General features: G+C 42.3%; 1 long non-coding RNA gene across 1 annotated transcript; it reads left to right on the top strand.

Annotated features, from left to right (window-relative positions):
• Positions 1-504: 504 nt before the first annotated feature.
• LOC132657258 (uncharacterized) lies at positions 505-5,342 on the top strand. The gene is made up of 3 exons (XR_009595135.1): positions 505-585; positions 3,583-3,680; positions 4,786-5,342. It is a non-coding gene; the product is annotated as an uncharacterized LOC132657258 (long non-coding RNA).
• Positions 5,343-14,433: the final 9,091 nt, after the last annotated feature.

Genomic DNA, 14,433 nt, shown 5'->3' with positions numbered 1-14,433 from the left:
TCTGTTTCTGCCACTGAATCACAATCCTTTCAAACCCTTCTCACCAGTGCATTTATTCCTCCTAGAGAGCTCTATCAGGAGCCCCCTGTAATCAGTGTGTGTAGAAAGGCGTGAAAGTCCTGCGGAGTTATTAATGATGGGGGAGAGGCAAGATTAACTTCTTAAAAACTGAAAGACTCTCAGAACGTGTCCTTTTATTTTACGCAGGTGTGAGGGTCTGGAAAATGTCTTCTTTAAACATACATAGGTATTGTTATGGGCTCTTAAATCTTTGTCTTACACTGTAGTTTCCTCCCATATGTTTATTGTCAGCTAACAGCGGAGAACTGATGAGCTGAGTGGAAATGCTTTTTAAAGCTGCAATTCTTCCTTTCTGTCAACTGTTTCTTTTGTTTAACTCAAACTTCCTCTAAAAAAAGAATGTGATTTATTTGCATATTTTTTGTTCCCCGGCCAGTTAAGGGTAAGCTTTTGCATGAAAGGCGGTTTTGTTAGATACAGTTTCTTTCATTGTGATTAGAACGGATGTGACAGGAACATGCTGTGTTTTGGGAAGATAACTCTGGCTGCAGTGAGGGAAATAAGGTGAGACTGGAACCAGGGAGACCAGATTGATGCATAGTAGGAATGGTGTGGAGAAGAGGGAACAGAATTCAAGGATATTCTAGGAAGTAGATGTTAGAAGAGAAATTTATTGAGGGGGGAAGAGGATTTATTATGACTCAAAATGCCTTCCTTGGGTGATGGCACTAATAAATAGCATTGATAGAGACAGGGAATGTAGAAGAAAGATGCTGCTGTGACATTCTGAGATTGAGCTGCCCTTGGTACCTGCATGTGGTTCAGCCAGGAGTTGAGCTCAAAAGAGAAGTCTGTATTGGAGATTCAGAATTGGTGGTCTTCATCCACGTGACAGTTGGGAGGGGAGTGTGGGGTTTGATAAGACAAAGGGAAGGAAAACAAGAAAACTCAAACATACAAGGGTAGGTAGAGAAGAGGAGGCTGTGAAGGAGTGTCAGAGAAAGGAGGCAAAGATGCTTGAGTCTCCTTACCATCACGTGAAGAATGCTTGAATGAATGGCCATAATTGGGGTTAGGGAGAGCAGGTCCTTTCAAGGCTGGACTGGTGTGGCTTTTAGTCTTTTAAAGAGGGACTAGATTTAGTCCGTGTTGCTCCTCCCGAGGGCACTGAGGAACTTATGACAGTCAGTTCTGTTTATGTTAATGCAAGGACTTTCAAAGAATAGAAATGTACAACATGGAATGGAACTACCTCAAAGCATCTTTAGTTGCCTCCCCATTAAAGAGTCTTATTGCCCATCAATAAAGAAGTAAGTCCTGATTAGAGGGGGCCGGGTGGGGACACTTGATGACTTCTAAGATTCTCTGAAGTCTAAGAGTCAATAAAAAGTCTTTAAAAAGTCATACTTAAAGAAAAAAAAAGATCTGTTGTTGTTTGTAGTTTATTTATAACTTGGTCTTATGAAGACACATTATGTGAGCAATGCTTTCTGGTGATACACTGGGTAACTATAATGAAATCATGACACTGTTTTCCTGATTGGTTATAAAAATAATGTAGTTTAGTTCTGGGGCTTAACCCTTTCATGTGAAAAAGTCATACTTTTTTTGGTTTTGTTTAAGAATGTGTTTTGCAAAATTTACGCTCAATTTTAAGGGGACAGTATAATGCTATAGTGACAAAGCAAACACACACATACACAGTGGAAAAAAACTGCATTTCTCCTTCATGTTCTCCCCAAATCATGATATCTTAGTCCCTTTGCATGTATGCTAAGTCACTTCAGTCATGTCTAACTCTGTGTGACTGTAGCCTGCCAGGGTCCTCTGTCCATGGGATTTTCCAGGCAAGAATACTGGAGTGGGTTGCCATGCCCTCCTCCAGGGAATCTTCCCAACCCAGGGATCAAACCCATGTCTCTTACGTCTACCTGCACTGGCCGGTGGGTTCTTTACCATTAGTGCTACCTGAGAAGCCCCTTTGTATAATATTCAGTCTTAAAGTGAAGTCAGTCAGTCGTGTCCATCTCTGCGACCCCATGGACTGTAGCCTACCAGGCTCCTCCGTCCATGGGATTTTCCAGGTAAGACTACTGGAGTGGGCTGCCATTTCCTTCTCCAGAAGATATTCCCGACCTAGGGATCAAACCCTGGTCTCCTGCATTGCAGACAGACGCTTTACCGTCTGAGCCACCAGGGAAGCCCATTCAGGCTTAGAAATTACATAAATTAACCATTTTGAGGGGAGATCAGGCAAATTGTTTTGCATTGTTATCCTACTTGTATTTGAAAATAAGGAAGTATGTGTATAGAGGTTTGTAGTCTGATAGTCAAATGTTTAATACTAGTTTTCCAGCAAAGATATGATCTTTCATAATACAGGTTTGCCGCTATGCTGATTCTACATCAGAATCTGAACAAATCCTGGGTTCACTCTACTGTGGCACCATAATGCTGTATCTGATGTACCAAAGAAGACTCAGAAACATATTGTTCATGGGGAATCCTTGAGAGTACATTAAATGAAAATAACCCATAATAACCAATGATTTGGTCCTATTAAGCCAGGCAAATGTGGCAGGGTTGGGAAGAATTTTGGGTGTTTTTTAGAAACACATCTCTGATGGAACATGTAGATTGAAGTTAGTGTGTTGGGATAAAAACTAGGAGAGGACTTGAATGGAATTCTGGTTGTTCATATAATTTCTCCTGCTCAATCACATAGACTTTATTATCCCAAATTACAATTTGCATCATTCAAATGCAAATGAACGTTCAAAGCTCTGTGTGGGCTTCATGTAATTTCTTTCTGGGCAAGTGCTGCTCACTGTTTTACTTATTTGAAAGAATTCAGTGATGCAACTGATTCCAAGAGAAATAAAAATGTGAATTTGAAAGTGTTCTTCCTATTGGAGGGGATGATATAATCATATCAAATTCACATCTGGTTTTATTTTGCTGTTTCTCTCTTGGCTTCTCCAAGTAATATATTATATCTCTTTACCTGACTATCCTTTGTTTCCCAGAGCTTGAATCTTCCCAGAATTATGATTCCACTTAAATATTGACTATAAAAGTAAGCGACAGAGAAGAAAGTTTTGAAAAGCAAAATAAGCTAACGATCTTATTATGGATATGTGGAAACTCGTTCAATGGTAACACTTCATTTTTGGCTTTTATGAACCAGTCTCACAGTCAACCAAACTGCTCATAATGCAGGACACTTCATAAGTCACCAAAGCTGCCTTGGAAGTTTATTTTAACAGCTTTTGTTCTTGAATGTAAGAAGATATTCACACAACTTTAATCCTCTCCAGCTGTTCATTGGTAAAGACCTTAACATGAGGCTTATAGGAAGAAAATTGTGCTTGATTTAAATTCTAAAAGCAGCTCTACAAAACGTCTGATTCTCTTTAGCCTCTACTCTCAGAAGATGTATCAGTATCTTTTCCCCTCAGCCCCATGACACTTGTCATGCTTCGCAAAGCTTTTCAGTGGCATTTCTGTGGTCACTGGTTCAGGTTACTCAGTGAAAAACTAACTGGTGTGATCTTTCTTCAGATCTTTTTCTGACCAGCTTGTTCCAGTGGAGAACATGGTTTGCTTCTGAAGGGGTCCTCTGGAGAGCTGACCACACAGGATACTTCATGGTGAAAAAGGTGCATGGGACAAATTAGCTTGGGAACTTAGTTTAGAGCTTATAAATGAAGTAGCATATAAAGGGGCTTCCCGGGTGGTGCCAGTGGTAAAGAATCTGCCTGCCAATGCAGGAGACATAAGAGACAGGTTCGATCCCTGGGTTGCCAAGATCCCCTGGAGGAGGGGCACGGCAACCCACTCCAGTATTCTTGCCTAGAGAATCCCATGGACAGGGAAGCCTAGCGGGCTACGGTCCATAGGGTCACAGAGTCAGACATGATGAAAACAACTTAGCATGCACACATGCATTAAAGTGTCTAAGATATTCTGCAGTAAAGAATTTCTGCTTAACTCTGTTTAACCCAGTAGTAGATCATGGTTTTTAAGAGCACCACTCTGAACATAGGTAGACTTGTAATGAAATCCCAGGCTCACCATTAGCCCTGAGACTTGGGCAAGTTTCTTCCCTGTACAATGGGAAAACAAGTCCCAGCTAAGGCTGTTGTTGGGGAAAAAAAAAAAAAAAATATATATATATATATATATATATATTTATATATATACACACACACAAGGAACTACTCTTCTAAGAAAACGTGATGAGAAATGCTGATTTAATAGCTTGATATGTGTAGCAATACTTTTAAAGAACTGAGAGGGTCGGTACCCTTATATCATGAGAATTCTCTATTAAGTTGGCTGATACTTCTGTCCTGGTGTTGTATTCAGAGACAAATATATATAGAATTTTGGGTAGATAATGTGAAATTGACTTTGAAATATAACACACAAAGGTTGTTATTAACAAGGCCTGTTTTCTGTCTGGAATATCAAAAGCTAAATTCGAAGACCTAAACGTCCAGAAAGAAGCACCAGGAGGATGAGAGAGAAAGAAGGGAAATTTGTTTCCTAGTGTAGAGAAGAAATTAATGGAGAAATGAATTTGAACACCTGCGGGAGCAGGAGTGGAGCCAAGTCATCTTTTAGAGGAGAGATGAGGGTGTAACAAGGCTGATTATTAATTAGGTTCTAGTAAGTAATTGGCTTTTAAGCCCAAGTGAAATGTAAGAAAGGTTTGTTTCACTCCAGTAACTGCTCTTTTTAGTTTTCTTCTTTCCCTTTGAGGTACCCCCTGGCTAGATGGCATCACCGACTCGATGGCCGTGAGTCTGAGTGAACTCCGGGAGTTGATGATGGACAGGGAGGCCTGGCGTGCTACGATTCATGGGGTCGCAAAGAGTCGGACACGACTGAGTGACTGAACTCATCTGAACTGAACTGCCCTTTTCTTCATTCCTCCCTACCTGAGGCACCTTGCTCCATGAGATAAAACTGTATGGAAGCCTGATCTTTGTTAGCTAAACTTATGACAGGATCGGGTCATTAATTTATGTGGAAGTATAAAGCAGGGTTATTCAACCTCCTCACTAGTGACATTTTGGACTGGATAATTCTCTATTGGGGTTGGGAGTGGGGTGCTGTCCTGTGCATTCTAGGACCTTTAACCAAATCTCTGGTCTCTACCCACCAAAGGCCAACAGCTGCCTTCACCCCAGCTGTGACACCAACACTTTCTGTAGATATTGCCAAATGATTCCTGGAGGGTGATAGCCCTCTCTCCCCTCACTGGAAACCACTGAGTACAAAGGTTTAACAACAGATAAATCCGTATCATTCTCTGACTTCGATTTCCTTTCTTTTATGTGTAATTTCTTACTTACCCAAGACAGACTTTGAAAAGAAAGTTCATTTATAAGACACAGGTCAGGGAAGAATGGTTTTGTACAATCACGTGCAAGAGGTGGCTATCTCAGTTCCTTAAACCAAATAGTCCACATCTGTTACAGTGAACAAACTTTCCTCCTTAGCTGATGGCTTTGAGGCTTCGTCCACATCTGTGTTAAATGTGAAGCCTAATTCCTGCCCTTCACTCCGGATAGTTTTAATGACCGAGCATTTAACAATGAAAAGGGTCTCCCATAGTCTATCTGACTGGGTCATGGATAAAGCAAAATAGCAAAATAGATCGACTGCTCATTTTTTGTCCTTTGGTGACTGAATTAGGTTTATTGTTCAACAAAACCTATTGCAGAGCAGCACTTCCAGCAAAGACAAAAAATAAATTCCAAATTGGGGATATTTTTTTAAATACACATGTGACAACAGACCCTAAAGCAGAGGCTGAAGTCCAGAGATTGCTGGGTTTTTTTCCCTTAATTTGCATGTGGCTTTTGGGGTCTGGTCTTTCACGTACCTGTTTCCCTTTCTCCCTCCTCCACTGCAGTTCTTCTCTGTGAACTTTTTGTTTAACCAAAGAGGAACACATACTGTGCAATGAAAACATGGGCTGAAAATCATCTTAGCTATAAAATGTAGCTGTGTGGAGCCTGGTAATTGGGTTGCGTTTCTGAAAACAAGAAGGACAGCCAACATCTGAATGTGTCAGTTAATTGGTCCACAGGGAGAGAGACCCTGGGAGTGTCCAAAGGACTGTTTTTTAAAACTTTTTATTGTTCTATTTTTTTCCAGGGGACTCGCAGTTTTTCCTTGCTAATCGTTTACCACAAATAACTTCATTTTGTGTGATGAAATTCCATTGGTATCACAGAATTCAGAGCTCTGACACAGGGAGACCCTTTCAAAGGCTTGAATGCTTGGCAGGCAGAAATATGCATGCTTTGTAGATTCAGTGCAAAGTGACTGGGAACATTTCTTTATGGCCACAGTGTGGTTTGGGACACTGGCTACAATGTTATCTGTGAAACCCAGGCTGGGAGCAATGCGAAATCCTTGCTTTGGTCACAGAGCAAAAAGTTAATTTATTTTGGATATTTTAAATGTGCGTGGAATTCTCATTGCTTCATGAAATCCATGGGATATATACTATATAAATGTGCAGATTTGGAGTAAAAATAGTCAGTGCAGTGAGCAACCTGATATGTGTGTCAATAATTTGTTCTCTGGGTGGTCCAGTGGTTCAGAATCTGCCCTGCAATGGAGGGGACAAGGGTTCGATCCCTGGTCATGGAACTAAGATCCCACACTCCTCTGGGCAACTAAGAGCCTGCACAATCTAGAACCCGACTGCTTCAACAAGAGAAGCCTGCACGCAGCAATTAGGGAAGATTTGCATGATGCAGTGAAGACCCAGCACAGCCACAGAAAAAAGAATTGTTCTCTATAGTCAGGTATCAAGAAACATTTATTTGTTCTATAAAGTTTGAGGATGTGTATTCCCTGTATTGAGATAAGAGGAAGGTTTAGTCTTTACTTTTTTTGCCAAACCGGAGAGAATGTATTAAATTATGTATACATTTGCACTTCTCTCTTTTAATTAGCAAATGTCAATCCTGAGATCCAGAAGCGTGGTTCCAGAGATGTTGGGAACTTACATTTCAGAAACAAAAGGAGATTCTAGGAAAGCTCAAAGTTGAGGTGAGCTGCACCAATGGCTGATGTCAGCTTCTTCATTAGAGCATAGTCTAATGCCGCTTTCCTCTCCTGTGGGTTAGGTCTGATATCTTTAGCACCCAGCACCGCAGGGTCACAGGGTATTCAATAAATGCTGACTGAACTAATTAATACTAGTCATCTCCTTCATGGCATTTCTTCCTGACTGACAGCTTGAGAGAAGGAGTGGGCAATGATGGGGAGGTGTGGCGGGTCAGCCTCATGGAGAATGGAGCATAAAGAAGATGCTTTGCATGAGAGTGATAGAAACACCATTGAAAGTAGCTAAACCTAAAGGGATTTAAATGGAGTTTCTATTACTTTCATGCAAAGAATCAATGCATTTATATACATTTAAGTGTATGATCCATTTATATACATTTAAGTAATAAATGTTTATTAAATATTGAGGGGTCTCACTAACCCAAGAAGAGGAATTCAGTCAAGACTCAGGAACTAACCAGAAACAGGGAATCAAAGACCACCAGAGCTTTCTCCCCAGTCCTCGATTGTGCCTTTTTCTGTTCAACTGCTCCTCTTTTGTCTACTGGAAATTTAACCCACACTGCCTCTGTTTTATCCATAGCAAGACATCGAGACACCAGCATCCAAAGTGTTAGTTATCTATTTATTAATTGTTTGGCTGCATTGGGGCTTAGTTGTGGCATGCTAGATTTTCTGTGCAATACGTGGGATCTTTGTTGCAATGGGTGGGCTCTCTAGTTGTGGTGACTACAGCAACTTAGTTGCTCCTTGCAAGTGACATCTTAGTTCCCCCACCAGGGATCAAACCTGTGTCCCCTGCATCGGAAGGTAGATCCTTACCTACTGGCCCACCAGGGAAGTCCCTAAACTTTGTTTCTTTCCTGACTCAAATCTTTGGGCATTGAGTCTAAAAATTCTAGAGCAGAATCTCATTGGCCTGGTTTGGGTTAGAGAGTCTTTCCTGCTCCATTGACCAGGATCAGTGGTGGGATGTCAATCAAAAGGGCTCAGGCATTAAGCAGGGACAGGGAGAGGAATATCTCCTAGAAGGAAGATGGTGGAGTGTCCGCTGGTTTCAATGATCCAAATCATAAGTGAATGAAGAGGAAGAAAAAAAATCAGTGGCATGGAGGTCTACTATTTTATATACTATATGATCATATGATGTATTGTTATGGGCTAAATTGTGTCCCCCTGCCCCAGACTCATATGTTGAAGTCCTAACCACCAGTACCTCAGCATGCACCTATGTTTAGAGATAGAGTTTTAAAGAGATAATTAAGTTAAAATGAGGTTCGTGGTGTTGGCCCTAGTCCCTTGTGATTAGCCTTATAAAAAAAGAACGTCTGAAGATAGATACATCCAGAAGGAAGACCATGTGAAGACGTGTGAAGAGGCATATCTATAAGCCAAGAAGAGAGGCCTCAGAAGAAGCCAACCCTGTGACACCTTGATCTTGGCTTCTAGGCTGCAGACTTGTGAGCAGATAGAAAGTGAAAGTGTTAGTCACTCAGTCGTGTCTGACTCTTTGTGATCCCATGGACTGTAGCCCACCAGGCTCCTCTGTCCATGGGATTCTCTAGGCAAGAATACTGGAGTGGGTAGCCATTTCCTACTCCATGGGGTCTTCCCAACCCAGGGATCAAATCTGGATTTCCTGCATCGCAGGCAGATTCTTCACCATCTGAGCCACCAGGGAAGCCCCTGTGAGCAGATAAGTCTCTGTTACTTAAGCCACGCAGTCTGTGGTATTTTGTCATGACAGCCCTAGCAAACTCATACACAGAATGCTTTTCATTATGACTAGTGCTAGCTTGGCGATTTAAATAATATTTTCTATGACTAGACCTCCTGGGTTCAGATTCTGGCCTTACTAGTTATGAGTTTATAAGACCTTGGATACTTCTGACTCCGCCAAGATAGAGTAGTCCCATTCCTCCAAGGTTCCCCCCTTTACAACTGAACAGACCTGATACAACAAACAAGCAAAGGAAGTCTGTGCAAGGTGAAAGAATGCGCTGCCTGAGACCATGAGACCTTGAGGAATGACAGCGATGAGTTCCTGGGTTACCTTGTGTGTGTGCATGCTAAGTCGGTCAGTTGTGTCCGACCCTTTGCAACCCCATGAACTGTAGCCCACCAGACTCCTCTGTCCATTGGATTCTCCAGGTAAGAAGACTGGGGTGGCTTGCCATGTCCTCCTCCAGGGGATCTTCTCAACCCAGGGATTGAACACACATCTCCTGTGGCTCCTGCATTGCAGGCAGATTCTTTACCACTGAGCCACTGGGGATGCCCCTGGGTTACCTTATTATATGTTTATTTTGAACAGGCACCACAGAAGCCTCCAACCCAGAACCACCAACAGGCACAGATATAAAAAGCTCCAAGGAAAGCCTGTTCTCCCTGGGCAAAGGACCAAGAACATTTGAAAACATCTCCCGTACTGTAGCCAAACACCAGCTGAAAGATGCCCCCTCTATCCTCCACCCCCTTGCTGGGTGGAAACAGGCAGGCAGCCTGTTCCCTTAACTCCATAGGGTGGTGGTATGAGCAGGGCTGAGCTGGAAGATGACCTTCTATCCCATGCATGATAGAAGCAGACCCCCCCATTCTTCCTCTGAGTGCTGTCATCAGAACCAGATGGGCAGCTCATCTTTCATTCCCTGTCTAGTGGAACCAGTTCTACTGGGGTAGTGTCAGTGGGGTCCAGTGGTGACTTGAGTCTTCATCGTCATTCAGCAGCAATGAAATTTAAGGAGATGGTACATGCCAGGACTAGTCAGTACTCCACTCTCCCCTGGGCTCAGTGGGGAACTTAGCCTCCATCCCATCCAATAGCAACAAGATAGAATTAGGAGGCTGGAGGTGGGCTTATGACACTCCATCCCTCTCCCTCCCCTCTCCTGGTGGCAGCAGAGCCCAGCAGGGTGGGAGTTGGTACCCTTCTCATCAGGAAAGTGTCAATAGGGCAGGAGGGGGAGATGACTAGGAACCCACTCTATAATGGGGAGGGGTGAATCAGTGCCCTACTCTTCCCATGCTGGTATTGGCAGGGCCTGGAGGGAACTTAAATATATACACCCTTACACTAAAAAGCTCAAAGGAAACTGTCACCAGGGGGACTGTCTGCTTAAAACAAGATACAACAGGATCCAGAGTCTCATAGTACAATATCCAAAATGCTCAGAGTGCAATAGGAAGTCACTCGTCATACCAAGAATCAGAGAAATAAAACATAAATTTGAAAAGACAATCAACAGATGCTAATACTGAGATGAATCGGATATTGAAATGATCTGCCAACAATTTTAAAGCAGCATCAATCAGGAAACTGTTTCCCAAGGAATTACAAATTCTCTTGAGCAAATGAAAAAATTAGGAAATTTCAGGAAATAAAATAGGCATTATTTTTAAAAGAAACCAAAAGGAAATTATAGAACTAAAAAATACAATGACTAATGTAAAAACTCATTATTGTTGTTGTTCAGTTGCTAAGTCATGTCTGATTCCTTGTGACCCCATGAACTGCAGCACTCATTGGATGGGCTCACTAGTAAAGTGAAGACAGGATAAAATCTGTGAATTTGAGAACAGATCAATGCTATGTAATCAGTGTGAATAACAGAGAACATAGACAGAAAATAAAAAGACTTTGGATGAGTTTGGATTTCACTTTCTTCCCTGATGGCTCAGTGGGTAAAGAATCTGCCTGCAGTGAAGGAGATGCAGAAGATGGAGGTTTGATCCTTAGGTCAGGAAGATGCCCTGAAGGAAGAAATGACAAGCCACTCCAGTATTCTTGCCTGGAAAATCCCTGGACAGTACAGATGGACAGAGGAGCCTGGTGGGTTACAGTCTGTGGGGTCTCGAAGAGTCAGAGATGATTGAGCAACTAAGCCTCTCCCCCACACCTTTAAAATGATAGTCTTGTTTGTAGCTCTGTCAAAGGTGTGTTGTGACAATTAATTGAGGTGTATATAAAAGGCTTATTTGTCAGAGTGCCAGACACATAGTAAGTTCTCAATAAAAGTTGTGCTTAAAAATAAAAATTACTCCATCATGTCCAACTTTTTGTGACCCCATGAACTGTAACCCTCCAGGCTACTCTGTCCATGGAGATTCTCTAGACAAGAATACTGGAGTGGGTTGCTATGTCCTCCTCCAGGGGATCTTCCCGACCCAGGGATCAAACCTAGGTTTCTCACATTACGGGTGGATTCTTTACTGTCTGAGGCACCAGTACAGTTCAGTTCAGTTCAGTCCAGTTCAGTCGCTCAGTCGTGTCCGACTCTTTGCGACCCCACGAATCGCAGCACACCAGGCCTCCCTGTTCATCACGATCTCCCAGAGTTCACTCAGGGAAGCCGCCCAAAAAAGTTAACTGTTGTTATAATCACCCGGAGTAGCTCACTATGTGATTTAATATCTTTGTACACTTAATCTGTAATTCAAAATGCTAAATGCTGTTCTTAAAGCTGAGAGAGAGGGAGATCAGTGTGAGGGACTGCTGCAGAGGGAAGCTTTCTTGAATGAAAGTGTTTTTGATGAGTTTGGAAGATATCACGGGCCGGGATGAACAGGTGGAGGTGGGGTGCCTGGAAATGAGAAAGACCTGGTTAGGAGGGAATAAGGGCTACTGCTGGAGTCTTTTGGCCTTCTTAAGCTGCTGCTGCTGCTGCTGCTGCTAAGTTGCTTCAGTCGTGTCCAACTCTGTGCAACTCCATAGACGGCAGCCCACCAGGCTCCACCGTCCCTGGGATTCTCCAGGCAAGAACACTGGAGTGGGTTGCCGTTTCCTTCTCCAATGCATGAAAGTGAAAAGTGAAAGTGAAGTCACTCAATCATGTCCAACTCTTCGTGACCCCACGGCCTGCAGCCTACCAGGCTCCTCCGTCCGTGGGATTTTCCAGGCAAGAGTACTGGGGTGGGGTGCCATTGCCTTCTCTGCTCTTAAGCTAATAAGGATAAAAAGTGCAGTGAATAGAGCAGTGAGGAAAGCAGCCCTCAGTCCCTAGGGGACCATTTAGGAAATGACTTCGATGCCGAATGTGGTTCTGGTCTCAGTGATCTCATAAGAAGCCAGTTGCTATGCTAATTCCCCTTTATCTATCTCTGCTCTTTGTCTCCTTCTAAGCCATGGAAACACCTTACTGTTTTATTAGAAGTGATCTACTCTTACAAACAGCTCTTACATGTGCTTACATGTGCCCATGTGCATATACACGCACACTCACAGCATGCTCACATGTACACTCATACACACATACACCCATGTACATCAACGTTCACACAGAGTTGCGTGTTTTCACAAGTATACCTCCGACAGATAGGCACTCTTGCATAGAGTCACATATACTCATATACGCTGTTACACTTTCATACACACATGGCACACACTTATACATCCATTCATATGTACAACCACATACATAACCACTCAAGTCACACAGATGTATGTAAACACACCAAATACATACGAGTTGTTGCCTACACATGCTCAAAATGTGAGTGACCACCTGTGGTCCTTCCCACAGAACATATGTACGTAAACACATATGCGCGAGCACCTTTTGAAACATCCCGATGTATTTATTTTCATAATATGATCTAATATTAATATGTAGACAATTTTCATAAAACAGGCTAAAAATATACTCTTTATTACTTAGTTAAGAATTAATTTCTACCAAGATCATAGAGTGAATTGCTTTTCTTTGTGTGATTTCTCAAGGTTTAGTTTTGTGGGAAAGCCCCCAAGATTCTATAACTTCTCTTAATAGGCAACAAAAATGTACTGTTACTGGGCTCTTTTATTTGCTTGGGGTCACCGTGGTTAATAGGAACACACATTTTGGCTATCAGCTTCTTAAGTAAATAAGTGTTGTTTTGTTTACCATATCCTTTCTACCCTCTCAGCATTTTCAATTGTATTCTGTTTTCTGAAACAGCCATCTATTCTTCAATTGATCTTGTAGGTGGTTTTTCTCAGAATCATCTTTTTTTGTAGTGGTTAAATTAATCTCCCAAGCCTTTGGATTTTTTATCTTTGCTCTTTGAACTCTCTGAGACTCTTTTCTTACAATCAATTACTTTCATTTCATTCTCTTTCACCTCTACTTGTTTTTACAGAAATATCTTTTTTTTTTTTCTGCTTCTGGTATTGCCTTTAATGTAATAGCACACTGCTTTCTTCATTCTAGCTGTGAGTAGCCTGCATGAGCAGATAGAGAGCTAAAACCCATGATGAAGAGGCTGACATCATTTGCACAAGGCCCCAAATATCCATTTGTCATGCTGTGCACCTAATGGTTGAATCTATCACCAAAGCAATAAAGGGAGCATATTAAGCAGATATATTGGTGCTGAGGATAGTTGCTTAAGAGAGTATAAATAAGCACAATATTTCTCAAACAGATAAATACCACCTGAGTTTCCATCTTCACAATGACAATTGGGAGCCATAATGATAACCAGGAATTGCTGCTTTATAGGTTTCTTGGTTTTTAGTTAGGTAAACAAGGGTCTGTAATTTAGCTCAGGGCCATTGACTCTCTGATGGTCAAATAGGGACTAATAATGCCAGTTAAACAAGTAATATACCTCATCTCTGACCTCGAATAGTATGATTCTGGATGAGAAAATACTAGGTAACTTGGTATATTTAGCTTTCTTAAAATATTGAAACTGGGTCTGTTAACTGGATTAGACAATTTTAGATTAGCCCAGTAGGAAAATTAGGTAAATGTGCAGCGGCCCAGAAGTCAAATGGTGCTTTCCGGGAGGTTAGCGGGGAGGGCCAGGGTCTGCACTAGTTTGTCTCAGTGCTGTTTTCACCTGCCCCTTCCTGGTCTCCCCCCACCCTCCCCGGGGATTTACCATGCCATCCACTCTTAGGTGCCAGGCTGGCAGGCCTGTTTCATCAACATAAAGCAGTCCAGGCCTATCACTCTTCAGCTCTGTTTTCATTCTCCTCCCTGGTGTTGGTGTCATTGGTGGTTGTGGTAGATATAGCAGTAAGAGCCCTTTCTATGGTTCCTTACAATGTATGAAGTCTTCATATTAAGCCTTGTGAGATGGTAAATCACCCTTTTCACTTGATCAATGAGAAAATGGTCTTAGAAAAGCTGGATGACTTGCTCAAGTACTATGCTTGTCCCACTCATGGCAGAAGTCTTCACTGAATATCCAAGTTCTCCCCAGCATTTACTAGTGCCCTATGGGAAGATGGAACATTTGCGAGCCAGTACATGACTCTGTGATCCCTTGCTCTGAGGGTCTTTGTCGCCACCATGATATAGAAGCCACAGCTTAAGATTCTGGAGCCCCAGGATGCAA

This window comes from Ovis aries, chromosome 10 (assembly GCF_016772045.2).
Source record: "Ovis aries strain OAR_USU_Benz2616 breed Rambouillet chromosome 10, ARS-UI_Ramb_v3.0, whole genome shotgun sequence".
NCBI classification, from domain to species: Eukaryota; Metazoa; Chordata; class Mammalia; order Artiodactyla; family Bovidae; genus Ovis; species Ovis aries.
The sequence above is the reverse complement of the archived record's forward strand: the minus strand, read 5'-3'. Positions and strand labels throughout refer to the sequence as shown.